General features: G+C 39.0%; 1 protein-coding gene across 10 annotated transcripts in view; it reads right to left on the bottom strand.

The window, feature by feature from the left end:
• The window catches only part of diaph2 (diaphanous-related formin 2), a 563,702-nt gene that overhangs the window by 89,478 nt on the left and 458,583 nt on the right, over window positions 1-15,641 (bottom strand). The window lies entirely within an intron of this gene.

Below are 15,641 nucleotides of genomic sequence, written 5' to 3'. Positions count from 1 at the left end.
GTCACCCGCCAGCTAAAGCCAGAATCAATTCAATAGCTCTTTTCACACAAGAGTCATGAACGTTATTCAAACAGGAGTCACAAAGTATCACACCATTAGTTTTTGGGTGACACAGTGTACATTTTCAAACAAATCATGATCAAATTCTTTTGTTGTGATTGTTGTTAGTTGGGGTGATATGGTTCGTTATAGTATTATTTTTTATTGATGAACAAGCGTCAAATATAAATCTTGTCTGTCAATGTCCAAGTACATCATGATGAGTTCCCCCTTCCCATTTCTTTCAATATATCGATTATTTCACACTTGCTGTATCGTGCTATTATTAGTATCATTGACAAATGGCCAGATGTTTCCTGTATTACTCAGTTTTCCACCCCTAATTCTTAGTTAAGTAGACTCTAGATTCACAGATTTATTGTAGAGACAATGACCGATGACCAGCCTCAAAATGAAGACATCTCATAGTACAATTGCAAGAAAAGAGCTTAAATGTCTATGTGGTTTAAGGTGAGGGAACATTAAAGAGGAGAGGGGATTAGAAGCCGACCTCGCTGACATGTGCCTGTTGCAGTCCAAAAGCAGCGTAGGCCCTGGGACATCTGCGGAATCCTTTCTCTAAATCCCACTGATACATTCAAAGCGTTAGTTCCACGGGGCCAAACTTTTGTTCCCTCACAAAAGGCCTGGCCAGAGGTTCTCTCATAGATGGGAGCCCCGTTCAAAATAAGATTACTTCCACTGAAGTCCCCCTTTATCCACCTGCCAGTTAACTATGTCAATGCCATTATGTCGTCAGTGAAAAACTCTCCATTTTTGGAATAATGGAGGCTGTATGTATATTATTGCCTCTGCTGCCATTTATTCCAGCAGGGATGAAGCTCAGCCCATCCTCACGCTCCTTCCTCCTTACCTTATATTATTTCTTTGAAGGGTAAATCTGGGCCACATGCCCCAGAGGAACGCTAAGTGCTTTAATTCATTTGCACCTTTTCTCTCTGGCTGCCATCTCTAAGGCCCCCTTTTATGCCCAGAAGTGATTGTTTTAGGCTGGACCATCAAAGCAATTACGATGTCCGCCTACTTCCCTAATATGAGGAGAGATGACTGACAAGACAACAATTGTACAGCGATGGAAGGGCACTCGGTTTCAATTTATTTGATGTGAAAACATTCAGACATCCGCATCTGCTCAAAGAATCATAAACAAGCCCACATGATTGTCTCCTTGAGATGTTTGGAGTAAAAACATATCTATTTCTCTGTTAACAGCGTATCTCAATTACCGTTCTTACCTTCCTGAGCATAATGACCGAGTAGCACAGTTAGTCGATGGAGAATGCAAGCAATGTAACACAATACTGCGAGCATGGCAGTCAGTGACGTGTAGCAATTAATGTAATGGACGAGAACTACAACGCCATTTTTGCGCTAATGACAATGTCTTGTATTACAGCGCAAATGCACAGGGTCGCCACGGCTCCTATCATTAGGAGGCTATAGGAAGAAGGCTCGGTATAAAAGGGGATACGCAGTAAATGGATAATGCGGGCAGAGAGAGCAGAGCATGGCGCCACTGGGCCAATGTTCTGTCCGGGGGTAATAATTCTGGCCTGAGTGACACGGGGTCATTGAAATTGATGGAGACAGGATGGGAAAACTAAAGCAATTCAGAATAAAGCAGGGCAATAAAGAGGACAGGTAATAGGGACGTTGGAAAGATTTGGGAAGACGAAATGGGTAAAATGACTGAAAGGTAAAAGGAAATTATGGAAAAGGAGGATGTTAAGCTGCTTTTCTAATACACTGTGCAATTGCAATCAGTTCTGTACAATTCTTCTCTGAAATTTCTATTGTGAACAGTTGAGAAGGGTACCCTAAAAGAATAACCACATTTCCTTTGCACAGTACTGGCTTGGCTTGACTCAGCCTTTGGATTTCCACCTAAAAACAATAGAACTGGGAAGTGCTAAAAGACACATAATAACAAATGACAACAAGGGAGGACAACGGGGGTCTTTTGTACTTCTAGGCAGGTGGTTATTGAGGAGACTGAAGCCCGCAAGAACATCGACCACTGCAGGAAAGTGGAGGCTATGGAGTATACAGTAATGCAGCAGTGTCCAGACTAAGGCATAGTGACTGTTTAAGCCAAAGGTTTCCTCAAACGTTACCTTACCATGGCAAAGACAGCTCTTCTCGACCAGTGAGGGACCAGCAGTGAAAGACAGGACACGTTTTATCCGAGAGGAGACTGAGTGCAGTGAGAAAACAGTGGGCACTGCAGTGGCAGATCTGCCTGACCACTGAGTAACGCAACCAGGCGTGATGTGCATCACCTACAGTATATGGTATTGGACTGGCACGGTTGGAATCCTGGCTGACAAGGTAGGCTACCAGAAAAAGTGCTTCTTAGTACCTGGTTTTGCCAGTGGAAAGCACAAATAAAGAGTAAAGACGCAGTCACATGAAGTGCAAAAGGGACTTTTTTTTTCAAAACCATCATGCAATGATTTAGTACGTTGATTTGTCAAAAAAGGAAAACAAATTCCCCTGAAACGATGAGGATGACAACACAAAATGGTGGATGTCCTCAATTATTGTTTACATTTGCTTCTCATTAAAATAATTTGGTGAAAACATACACAAGGTGAGGATTTATCATTCTGAACTGTTGCGTTGTGAATTGTAGTACATTTATGGGTGTTAGCAGATTAATATATTTAGCAAGTCAACGGGTGAGCGTAAGAGGCAAAGATGATGTGAGAGAGGACATCCACAGGCATTAATGTCGCAATATGACATATTGCCAAATCAGTCATTCTTGCTTTCACAAGCTATCATCTGGACCATCAAGACCTTTAGCCGCTCTCTCGCTCATTGACTGAATCTCTTGTTCATTTATTCTTGCTTTATAAGCAGCGCCCCATTTATTTAGTTTTCAGATACTCCAGTAAAATTATGAAAGGACTGCTTCTTCGGCTACACTTTCAATCATAAAACTTTTACAGCAAATCTATATCTTACATACTCTGTTGCCTTGGAAAACATATTAAAGGTAGCATCAGGAGTGAGAAAAGGGTCCTGTCATGCCGGAGACATTAATAATGCAGAGCCATAAATGATCTTTACATCCTCTCTCACTAATTGTGTCGTGTTTGAATATTTACCGTGATGGAATGCTACTTTTAGACACTGAATAGACAGGTTGTCTGTTTGTTTGAGGATGGGTGAGTATTTAGCTGTAATTCTCGATGAACTTTTGTTTAAATCCCTCAGCTTTGTGAGTCAAGCTGGACCAAAAATAATCAGGTCACCTGCCGGCGTAAAAAGTCATCCAAAAACATTCCCCAAAATACACACGCACACAAAAATCAACAAATAAAGAAATACATAAAAACAACAAGCTGAGTATGGTTCCATCCTGAAAAAAATTTCACCTTCCCTCGTTGTTGGAATTCAGAAAAGAACATCTCAGTTCCAATCTGCCCTAATCTGTCCTAAGGCAAGAATGACCTGAGCAACTGAAAGGAAGTCATCTGGAGAGGAAGTGGGGGCAATAGTTGAGGTAATGCAGTGTGCAGCCTCATCCTTTACTTAGCTGGCAATGCCTTCAGGGGAGACGCGTTATAAAGCAAACCTAATGGACATTATGAGGAAAACTCTGGACAGCTAACATCACTCAATCCAAACATTGGACTTTCATTTTGATGTACACAGTCAAAGATATATGTGGAACGCTGACATCCACGCATTATTATATTTTAATAATATAGACTAGTGCCTCAAGATACGAGTGACAGGTTTTTCGAGAAACAAGCTGTTGATCGGCCGAGTTTTTTTCTTTGACTTGTGAGCCCAAAAACTTCACATACGCGTGCTGTATGGCAGAGGGTGGCTCCACTCCACAACAAGCAGCAGTTAGGCTGATATAATTAGTAAAAATTCTTTGAGGCTCCAAGCTGTTGATTGCCACTACCAGTTGGAGTTTATTGTCAAGCAAACCATAAAGCAAAAAGAATTACATATGTATTTGAAACAACCACATATACTCCATCAAGCATACAAATTAAAAAATTACTAGTGGTATTGGTACTCGGTATCGGTGAGTACTCAAGAGAGAATATTCGTACTGGTATCTGTCTCATTATTACAGAACTGCGTGTTATTTGGGAATGCAAATCTTGTTACTGTGTCTTTGTACACAATATCACGGTGTTGAGTGCAATCATATTCCCCCAAATAGTGGCATTTATTTACACAACTGCAGAGCATGAAGGAGGCATCTGTCTATATGAGAACATGCCTTATTTGTACAAAAGGGTTGACACACTGACGTCTGCTGATTTGTCAGTGGTGAAGAGGAAAAAGGAGACTTTAAGTGGATGATATACAGTAACTTCAGATGACTAGTTGAAAAAAAATGTATGAAATGTGGTTCTAGTGGAATAAATTTTTTCATCATAAAACCGAGACATACTGTACCCATATCAATACACAATACAAATATTTCATAATTTAAAAGGCAAAATATCCAGAGACTGATTGATTCAATCATACTGCTGCTGTTTTATCTTTATATTATTTATATGTTTCTAGTATTGCTGTTTTTCTGCTTTTATTCTAGGTTGACAATAACATACCCAGAGCATTTCCTTCAATGTGTACTTGACAAGTAAAAGAATTACTGGCATTGCAGCCAGGTAAATTACACCAGCTTTTAGTGTTTCCACAAAATCTACTATTCATTAGTATCTGAGATGAGCAGTTTTATCATATATATATAAATTTTCAGGTTTACTCCTGATGAGGCCAATCAAAATTTAACAATAAAATTGGAATTAGCGGTGTAAGACATTTCTAGAAATTCCATTATAATGAAATCATTAAGAAAGTTTTACTGTGCCTCCAAGTTTCCAAACAGGAATACTTTGTACAACTGTAGGAGTGGACCAAAGGTCCTCTGGCAGACCTCTAGCTAGAAATATTGGCTTCTAAAGCTAATGACCTTAAATTGCACACACGGGTACAGTTAAACTTTGCTTGTTCCCTCAGTAGCTTACAACAGCAAATATGTCATTGGGAGAATAAACAACAATTACACTCACTATGCCTCTAATTACATCACCCTATGTTACTATCACGAGCGAGGGGAGATGTGATTAAAAGCCACAAACAAAAGTACAACTTATGATGAGCATATCCTAAAATGTTATTTACTAAAAGCAAAGAAAATGGACAGGAGACAAATAGCACAAGCAGTTAGAACCCTCGTGAGTATTTTGTGGTCAATTAGGACACTTAATATGACTGGGAGTGCTGCTGCACCTTAGAAAGACTAAAAAAGGTAAGATGCCAAGCAGCAGAAAATAATGTATTAAGGGGGACCAAGAGATAGTGAATTGATATAAAAAAATCATACGGAGCTAAACCAGTGTTCGCGGTAAGTAAAAGGGCCCATTTCACTTTTCCATTACAATGAGAGTGGTTACCTCAACTACGGGTGAATGCTGTCCATTGACTGATTTGTTTTCGTTTGCATCCAACTTCAGTCCTTTTACTGTCTTAGGTCCTTTGAGCAAATGGAGATGGCCATTTAACCTTGAGGCCTATCAATAAATAAAACTGACACGGATAAATAAATAAAATGGGGGCGCATATCAAATGGGCGTTAGTCAATGGGAGCAACTCAACTTAACTGGATGGGTGGAGTGCATGAGTCTTGTGTTGCTCTGGCATCAACCCTGCTCGATCTCTTAGTTATCCCTCACTATCGATAGTCGTCGATGCATGGATGGTCTGCTTTGTTTCACCGGAGTCACCCTCACCTTCTCACGTACAACAACCTCTCAATACGCAGCTATGTATCATAATACCGCAAACCTTTGGGTCTGATATAGTGGACCGAATTTTACATTTGACAAAAACATATGAGAAAATATATACAGTAACGCCTCGCTATATCGCGGTTCACCTATTACGGATTCAGTGCATTGCAGATTTAAAAAAATAATAATAATAAATCATACTTATATTCCTGATAAAGAGCCATATCACGGGATTTCTTTATCAAAAAAAAATATATTGTTGTGCCAAAATAAGTATTTTCTAGCCTAAAACATTAAAAAACAAAACAAAATGAAAATTCATTAAAACACATATTACAAGGAATAAAATACCTGTACATACCATACAGTACATTACAAGAGCTCTGTTGTGTTGAGCGCAGAGATTTCCGAGTGTCTTTAAACGCATCGCGTTTGGCAAGTGTGTGTGTGACCAAGGGGCGGGGGAGCCGAGAGACGGTTACAGCTCACAATATGAGCCTCACAGTGTCACCGACTAGTAACCGTGTTTCGTTACTTCATCAATAAATGTGAGATAATTAGACTAACTTCTCATCATGTATCATTGGATCACTTCATTTCAAACTCTACAATGCTGCCGTTCTGTGCCTTCTAAGGTATGCAGTTCGCGCAGAAGAAGATGCTAACTTTAGCAGATAACTAGCCGAAAAGATGAAACTTCTTGACGTGTTGATGGAAGCGAGAAGGTTTGGCCTGTTGGCAGCCATTATGGCGTAAATGAATCTGCGGTCTGGTATCTAAAGAAGGAATATAATAAAAGAATATAAGGGTGACAGCAGGAATCCTTTCCCTGACTCTGCAGTGTCATTTACAATCGGCATCACCTTCAACTTCAATGTTGAGTACCCTTATAAAATTTTATATGTTGTTAAAAGGATGTATGTTTAAGTGTATAAAAACGGTTTAAGAGTATAGGAAACATTTATAAGAGTATAGTAGAGGTTAATGAGAGGGAAATATTATAAAGTGTGGGAGTGGACAATTATACAGCTTAATATGTAAAAAAATAAAACATGGCCGCTACATCGTGGATTTCACTTATTGCGGGGGCGGTCCAGAACCTAATCCCGGCAACTCACCTTCGCATTGCAACATTATTATTATTTTTTTTATTTTAACGTGAAAACAGGTATTCTAAAGCAAACAGTTTTTACAATTATATAAATGCTAATGTTAAAATGATAAAACGAACAACGTTTCCCTTTTTCTTCGACCATTAAAACAGTTTTCAAAGACGATTATATCCCAGGTGGACCAGCATTATGTATTTGACTTCAGCAATCCACTGTAGTTTGCCCATGAAATTGAAATCAAATTTGGCCGAACTAAAAACACGAGGCATTTTTTGGGAGCAAATGTCCAAACAAAACCATTACTCAGGGCTTCGAACAGCAATGGAACAGCGACTTCGAAAAGGGTTGGGACCGTGCCATCTCCCGTCTACCTCCCCCACATATACCAGTTATCTTCATTGTGTTTTTACAGGATTGGGTGGCTGAAATGTTTTCTAATAAAACTTTTAGCTGGGCTCCTGTGTTCACTCTTCATGATATTTGTGTTAGCTTCAATTTAGAAGAAGCATTTTTCAATGACATATTATTCACTTCCATACAAAGTACTATTATTCAGACTTACTGTAAACCTCGACAATGGTGCAAAATCACTATCATCTCAACAATTTCTTGTGATTCTTCTCCAAGCTAAGAGTATTACATACAGTACATTACCATTTCTTTGCCATCGTTGTTCCTTGCATTCCTGTTTCAAATGGATCACCTGAATTTATCGCTCTTTGACGTGTGATGTCTTTATCAGCAGCTACTGGAATTACCACTATCACTCATCTCCTGATTTGCCATTAGTAGATTTGAAAGCCCACAAAGTCAAATTAATTCCTCCTCATTGCAGTCGACATACTGTATTGATAGTGTCGTATACCTGTACTTGCAAACGTGAATGTAGACATTTAATCGAAAATGGCTTAATAACAGCCACGGCATATGAAGAGAGGTTACAAAAATAAAGAAAAAAAAACAGGTGTGATGGCACAGGAAGACTGGTTTGATTGTGTTTGTCATTGTGAGTGGAACAAACAGGAATGTGTCCAACTCCTACGCACATTTGTTTTTTTCTCCAGCTGATCATCAGCTGGCCCTACTGTATTCCTAATGAGCAATGCATTAGGTTTAATTCAACCGAAGCAATTTATTCATCCTTCAACACTAAGTATGATGGCTAAGGCTGGATTACATTATATGAGGGCTATTTATCAGTGAGTGGGACGCTCTTACTGCCAGCCTCTTTATTGGGCATTTCTTTGGCTTTAAACACTGCAAATTTATAGCTCTAATAGGAATTCATCACAGAATGAAGCATATCAAACTTATTGTGTGGATGTGCCCTGGGTAAAAATAAGATAAAACCCTCTATTATGGGACCGCCAAAGCATATTTGCCCTCTGAAATTGATCCATTATTGACAATTTACACTTAGGGTGACCTTTCATAACTGCCCCCACACTTGAGAAGCAATTTTGTTAGGAGACTGAGCAAGAAAAAAACCCCCAAACAAAACAAACAAAAAAACAAAAAAAAACGCTGAATATACTCCAGGATATTACTGGATATCATAAACTAGTATAAGCTAGTTCACTGATGGCTCAATAAGCAGTTGGGGAGAAGTATCTTTTACATCAACGATCCTCGTAGTGGCCCAGCAGAATTATCATCTTATTACCTCTGCCAATGTGATTGTGTTTATCACAGGGTATTTGTTATACAAAAAACTTTGGGTGGCTAAAGTTTTAGAAATAATCTAAATTTCACTGCTATGGATCAATGCATCAAAACAAAATTTCTTCAATTTTGTAACACTGCTAAAACATTTTTTTATCATGTTCCTTAATTTCTGCATGAGTCTTAATGACTCAAATTTGGACACATCCTTGAGTTGTGTATTTTTGAATGTTACAGTGACCAAATGTCCTATTTTCTTTTCCCAAGAAATGCCAACTTTTTGGGCTGACAAAAAAACATCCATGTGGGATCTCTTGTCAGAATGCATGCTTCCAATTGCGTTTCTGTTCCAAGTCTCGCCTTCCTGCAGAGTCTGACTGTAACGCCACTGGATGAATGTTCAGTCACAATACACAATATAATACACAACAACAATAATAATAATAATAATATGATGATGATGATTAATAATTGTAATCATAATATTATGATTATTATTAATAATAGTAATAATAAATCAGAATTATTATAATTATTACTATTATTATATTAATACATTATCAATGCCATTATTATTATTGTCTTAATTAATATGATATTAAATGAGACTCTCTTTTTAAAGGCCATTTATTAGTTGCCCACAGCCCCAAACAACTAATTTGTCATGGTGTACAATTGAGTGTTGAATTAGAATTGCATTGTGGGAACTATTATAATAAAGAAAAAACAATTCCCATGATCAGGTTCTGGTAACGTGTGTTTTTGGGTCAAGGCAAGGTGTAAAGGCTTTTTCTACGCCAGAGGATATAGCCTCTTAAAAATAGTGGCACAGAAGTGTGCATATCTGCCTTACCTTTCCTTATCGCTGGGAAACAGGTAATATATTTCAAACAGCACCGCTTTGCTCTCATCTTGCGTTTTAATATCTCGAATCTGCTCAACCCATCCAAGCAACAACATGAGGCACAGAGTCCTGTGGGTCTTTTCGTCTGAAATCACATTAGCGCCACTTCCTGCAGGATTGCCTCTAAGGCCGCTCCGATGAATAGCATCTATTAACACCCGGAGTGGATGCCCGGAGGAGGTCTTGGCTCTCAACTCTGATATCCAACAGAAACGGTCATACATGCTTGAGAATGTTTGTACGGGAAGTAGTGTTTAATGGCCAAAGAGGTTGCAAAAAAGCAGAGAATTCATTGTATGCAAATCTATCCCTAAAGTACAAGTCAGTTTCATGAATTTTAAGGAACAAGAATATCAAAAAAGGTTAGACAGCTGCAGAATTCCTTGCAATATGAGGTTCATATAGAAAAACAAACACAACAAAATTATGCATTAAAATATTATTTACAACCCCAATTCCAATGAAGTTGGGACCTTGTGTTCAACATAAATAAAAACAGAATACAATGATGTGCAAATCATATTCAACTTATATTTAATTCAATACACTACAAAGACAAGATATTTAATGTTCAAACTGATGAACTTTATTGTTTTTAGCAAGTAATCATTAACTTAAAATTTTATGGCTTAATTGGAATTGGGGTTGTATATCAAAAATGACTTTGGGGGATAAAACACAACAATGGGGTGTTTACCATCGCCAGCATCTTTTCCATCAGATGCCTTCCTTGGGGGCCTCTTTGTTTTGCCCCTTTGCAGATTCATCCACTTTAGCTTCTTTAAAATTTCATGAGAGAAACTAGGTAATTTCATCTTCATTAAACATACAGCGGGTCCGCTCTCTGATCCGACCCAGTGAATTAAATGCAGGGGCTTTGAAAGATTATAAGGTTGGGCTGAAATTCCCGGGTTAGCATCATATCACTACATCTCTATTTTTAATGAGAGTGTAAGTTATCCCCGCCCCCTGTTCAATGTCAAATAAGTCCTGACGAGACTTACTGTACAGAACTGATAAGGGAACTTTTGATGGACTGACCTGTGAAGGTGAAGCGGGATAACAGCACAGAAAGGAATCGAGACTGGATCCCAGGTTTGGGAATGTAATGACGTTGAAAAGACAGCAGATATATAGAATTGCCTGACCCCTCTTTGAAATCTGATAGATGTGTCTTTTGAGATGCCCCTCACTACGAACGACCCACTGAGTCTGTGGCTTTCATCACTGACCGAAAACCGATGAAGCAGGATGTATGAGGGGCTTGTGTTTTAAATCTGCCAATCTCCTGCCAGATACCTAGGTAACAGTCTGACCACGGGGGGAACGGAGGAAATAGAGAATGTACTGCCTAACTTTATCCAACTCTGGGAAAAAGCTTGATATTTTTTTTCTTCTTCAGATACACACACATATGCTCATTCGTCTTACACCAACCTGATTAAATCACTATGTATTTAATGCGCTATCTTCCAGAAACTCCCCAAGACTCCATCAAACTGTCCATTTTTTCGGTACTGAATTAGGACCATCTGGTCTAATTGTATAACACATGCACGGAGCCTCCGGGGTTAGCTTTTCCATCTCATACAAAGTGGAGACAAGGAAATGGGAAATGCTTGTGGAATAGGGCATAATAGTGACTGGCAGCACCAAGAATTGCGTCGAGCCTGACACTGGAGGTAGTCAGCTGGAGGGAAGTTCAGTCTGAAAGACGACAAGCAGACACTAGCTGGTTTTAAATCAACTCACGATGACGCAAGCAAAGAGAGACACTCGGTTACAAGGGGCTGCTGTAGAGGATGCTAAGTCAATCAAGCTTTAAAGCATCTGATGACAATCATTTTGACAAGTAGGAGGGGTATACATTTGGTACACTGACAGAATCACTTCTTTAATGCCTTTAGTATTATAGTATTACATTTCCCCGGACAGAGCGAAAGCAAGTGCCACTACAGTGCATGTTATACTTTTTTAAATACTGCCTCAAATAGTACAATGTCCCACTATAATCTGAAACCATCTCAGGATTTAACATTTTGGCTATTACAGTGTTCCCTCGCTACTTCGCGCTTCACGTTTTGCGGCTTCAGTGCTTCGCGGGTTTTTCCCAAATATTCATTAAAAAATATATATAAAAAATACAGCCATATTGGCAGCCATATTGTGGAAACACGAGTGGTTTCATGTTGATGCGCGCGAGAGAAGGTTTCCCTGCATGCCAAACAAAGAGATGAGTTGACTCAGAGGCTTTGTACATGCCTGTACTGTACGGGCACTCATACAAGGGATGTGATTGGTTCCCGGCGCGACATCGACCAATGAGAGCACGAGTGGATTTATCCCGTGAGCTGATTGGCTGCGCATCAACGCAGCCTCAGCCAGCATCTTCCCTTGTTCTGTCTCGCCAGTGTTAGCAATAAATGTTTTCGTTTAAGCGATAATTTTTTTGATTAGTTAAGCAAGCCCTTACAATGTCCCCGCGAAAGCTTCCTCCGGGGCGCCCAAGAGGAAGAAGAAGATGATGACCATCAGCGAAACTTTTAGATTTGATCAAAGAGGGCAGAAGTTATGCATCTGTGGCACGCCATTATGGCGTGAATGAATCTACAGTGCAGTACATCAAGAAAGAGGAAGCAAACATCTGCAAAACTGCTTCAAAACACTTTTTTTTTTTCCCAAGGGATTAAACACATTCATCCTGCAACAGTTAAGATACGTTTTGCCCCAGAACCTACATTATATTCAAGTGCAACACAATAAAGCTAAAGAATAAAATAAGAATATAAATACATTTGGCGGCATGGAGTACGACTGGTTAGCACATCTGCCTCACAGTCTGAGGACCGGGGGTTCAAATCCTGGCCCCGCCTGTGTGGAGTTTGCATGTTCTCCCCGTGCCTGCGTGGATTTTCTCCAGGCACTCCGGTTTCCTCCCACATCCCAAAAACATGCATGGTAGGTTGACTGAAGACTCTAAATTGCCCTTAGGTGTGAATGTGTGCGTGAAAGGTTGTTTGTCTATATGTGCCCTGCGATTGGCTGGCGACCAGTTCAGGGTGTACCCCGCCTCTTGTCCGAAGATAGCTGGGAGAGGCTCCAGCACGTCCGCGACCCTTGTGAGGATAAAGCGGTATATAAAATGGATGGATATAAATACATTCAACAGAATTTTTTTTTTTACATATTATGTTGTTCAAGATAGAAAAACGAGATAATACTTGAAAACACACAAACACACACACTACACTGTGTTGTAAAATATTATGCAAATTATATTTTTCTCAGATTTTCCTACATATTCAACACAAATGACAGTCACCATAATGTTCAAGTTATCAACTATTAGAGCATAAACGGAATGTTTTTTTTTTTTTTTTAACAAACTCCCAATGATAAAAGCATTTTTTTGAAAAATAAAAAGCGTAAAATGCACTCGTCCAAATTATTACATACAAGAGCGTTTCAAGACATTTTCTAGATTTTAAAGAGTTGAAAATAGTCATTAATTTAATTTGAAGCAATAGGAGACCATTTTTACTGAAATCATAAGCGAGTTCAAACAAAAACATCTTAACAGGTCAAGTTAGATTTTAACATAGGAACGCTTATTTGATAGCAGTTGCACAATTCTAACATCCGTTTTGAGAGATTCTGCTTGAATCTCTTTGCAAGATGACAGAATGGCCTTCTAAAGCTACTGTTTGGATGTGAACTGCCTCCCACCCTCATAGATCTATTGCTTGGTGATACTCCAAAGGTTCTCAACAAGGTTGAGGTCAGGGTTTCTCTCCTTTTATGTCCACAGCAGTCAATGAAGCAGAGGGATTCCTTGCAGCATGAGATTGTTCACTGATGAGTGCCGTGTAACCCTGGATGGGCCAGACAGATGGAGTAGTGGATAGTTGGTGGATGCCCACCATGTCCCAGCAAAGCTGCAACATCAGCAAGGAAGTGGCGGATTCATGTTTTGGGCCAGATTTAATGAAGAAGATTGAGAGAATGTGTTGTTGAGAATGACCACTGAAAAGTATGGAGGGTTTCTGACTGACCACTTTACTCCATCGACCAAAAAGAGGAAACGTGCTGTATGTAACAAAATCATCTTATTGCATTACAATGCACCCTGATCACTCGGCATCATTGGCTGCAATGTGCATAAAAGGAGAAACTCATGGTGTGGTCTCTATCCTTCACTGACCTCAACCCTATTGAGAACCTTTGGAGTATCCCCAAGCAAAAATCTATGAGGGTGGGAGGCAGTTCACATCCAAATAGTAGCTTTACAAGGCCATTCTGACATCTTGCAAAGAAATTCAAATTGAAACTCAGTTCAATGTGTATAATAATTGTGAAGCTGCTATCAAATAAGGGGTGCTATGTTAAAATATATCTTGACCTTTTAAATGTTTTTGATTGAAAAAGCTTTTGATTTCATTAACTGACCTCCTCGGGCTTCAAATTCAACATATGACTATTTCACTTCTTTAAAACCTAGAAATTGTATTGAAACTCTGTTGTGTGTAGTCATTTGGAACAGTACATTTTAAGTTTTGTATTTTTCAAAAAAATACCATTATCATTGGGAAGTTTGTTTGAAAACATTTCAAAATTATGCTCTATCAGTTGAGAACTAGAGACACACAACAGAACAAATCTTAAGGAAGGTTCTTTTGGAGCTAACCCTAAACCATAACACAAAACCTAAACCCCTAACCCTAACCACTAACACCAAGCAAATTTAAACTAGTCGAGCTCATGAGCAGAGGTGATGTTATTTACTTCAAAACTATCACAACCACAATGAAAAAGCAGCTCACTCCACATCATTTAGTTAGACCACAGGTGGAGTTATCGCACCCAATTTACCAAGTGACTTTAAAACCACTAATCGTCACATTCAGTGAAGCTAAGAAGCCAACGTCATGTGCAAATACAAACTACAAAGCCGGCCCGCCCCCAGGATTCCCTTCATTAAAGTCAAAACATCAAAGTGGACACTCCACGTCCCGAATGCCCCACGAAATTCCATTCATGGGAATTCTAAAGAAGAATAAATGAGAAAGGGCTTCACCTCTGTGAAGGTTTTGAATCTAGAGATTAAAAGGTTTCTCATAAATGTTACAATTGCCTGTTATAAGTTGTGTGTAGGTTTGTTTAAGATACTGTACATACTGTACAGGATCGCGACACACATGGGTGAGTCCGTCTACATAAAAGCAAACATCAACACAGGTAATATATTGTATGTTCAAAGCAAAGATAACGTTCAATATCTTTTACGCAAAGCTTCCCAAGGCCCCTCATGTTCTTAAATTGAATTCAACCAATTAGTCAGAAAAGTAAAGTGCTTATTCAGAGCTGTTGATTGCCAATTTAGGAATTTTAGGAAATTGTAGTAAATACACATATATCTATAAAAAGGTCACTTGTTTTGGAGTACAAAGAAAAAGGTAGAGTAAAACTGAAAATGAAAGTAAATATGCGACAGGGACACACATTTGCTGAAGGTTGCAAACAGAAGAAAATTGTTGTGGCAGAGCAGGCACTAAGAAAAGTTCATTTGTGAACAAAGTTTTGGGATGTAGAATACAGAAATCAATGCTGCTCTACAATGCAAAAAGAAAAACCTTTCTGATCATGAGCCTTTCTCGTGTCATTCTTTAGATCCTTATTTCGGTGCAGTATTTCAACATTAGTCTTTGCAAAGTGACGCAAGAAGCTCAGCGAAGGCGTTGTAGAGCACCTTGACGTGAGGAAGGACGTGAATTACGCATAAAACCATGATAAGAGGAGCGGGAGGAAAGGTGCTGTCGTATGGAGATGGAATATACAAAGTAGGGATGCACCGAAAATTGAGTCACTGAAAATCTTCGGGCGAAAATGGCCCAAAAGTGCATTTTCAATTTTCGACCAAAAGACATTTGTGGCTGAAAAAAGATGTCCAATTATAGGATGCTGTGATGACGCGAGCAAATTAGATATTATATACAGATTATACAGTTGTATAATGTTCCATGTCATGTTCAACTTTTGACAGAAAATAAATATTTAAACTAAAAGGATAAGAAGAGTAACAGGGAACATTTAACATCAATTGATGTACTGATTAAATTTATTTATTCTTTTGCGCAT

This window comes from Phyllopteryx taeniolatus, chromosome 10 (assembly GCF_024500385.1).
Source record: "Phyllopteryx taeniolatus isolate TA_2022b chromosome 10, UOR_Ptae_1.2, whole genome shotgun sequence".
Lineage (NCBI taxonomy): Eukaryota > Metazoa > Chordata > Actinopteri > Syngnathiformes > Syngnathidae > Phyllopteryx > Phyllopteryx taeniolatus.
The sequence above is the reverse complement of the archived record's forward strand: the minus strand, read 5'-3'. Positions and strand labels throughout refer to the sequence as shown.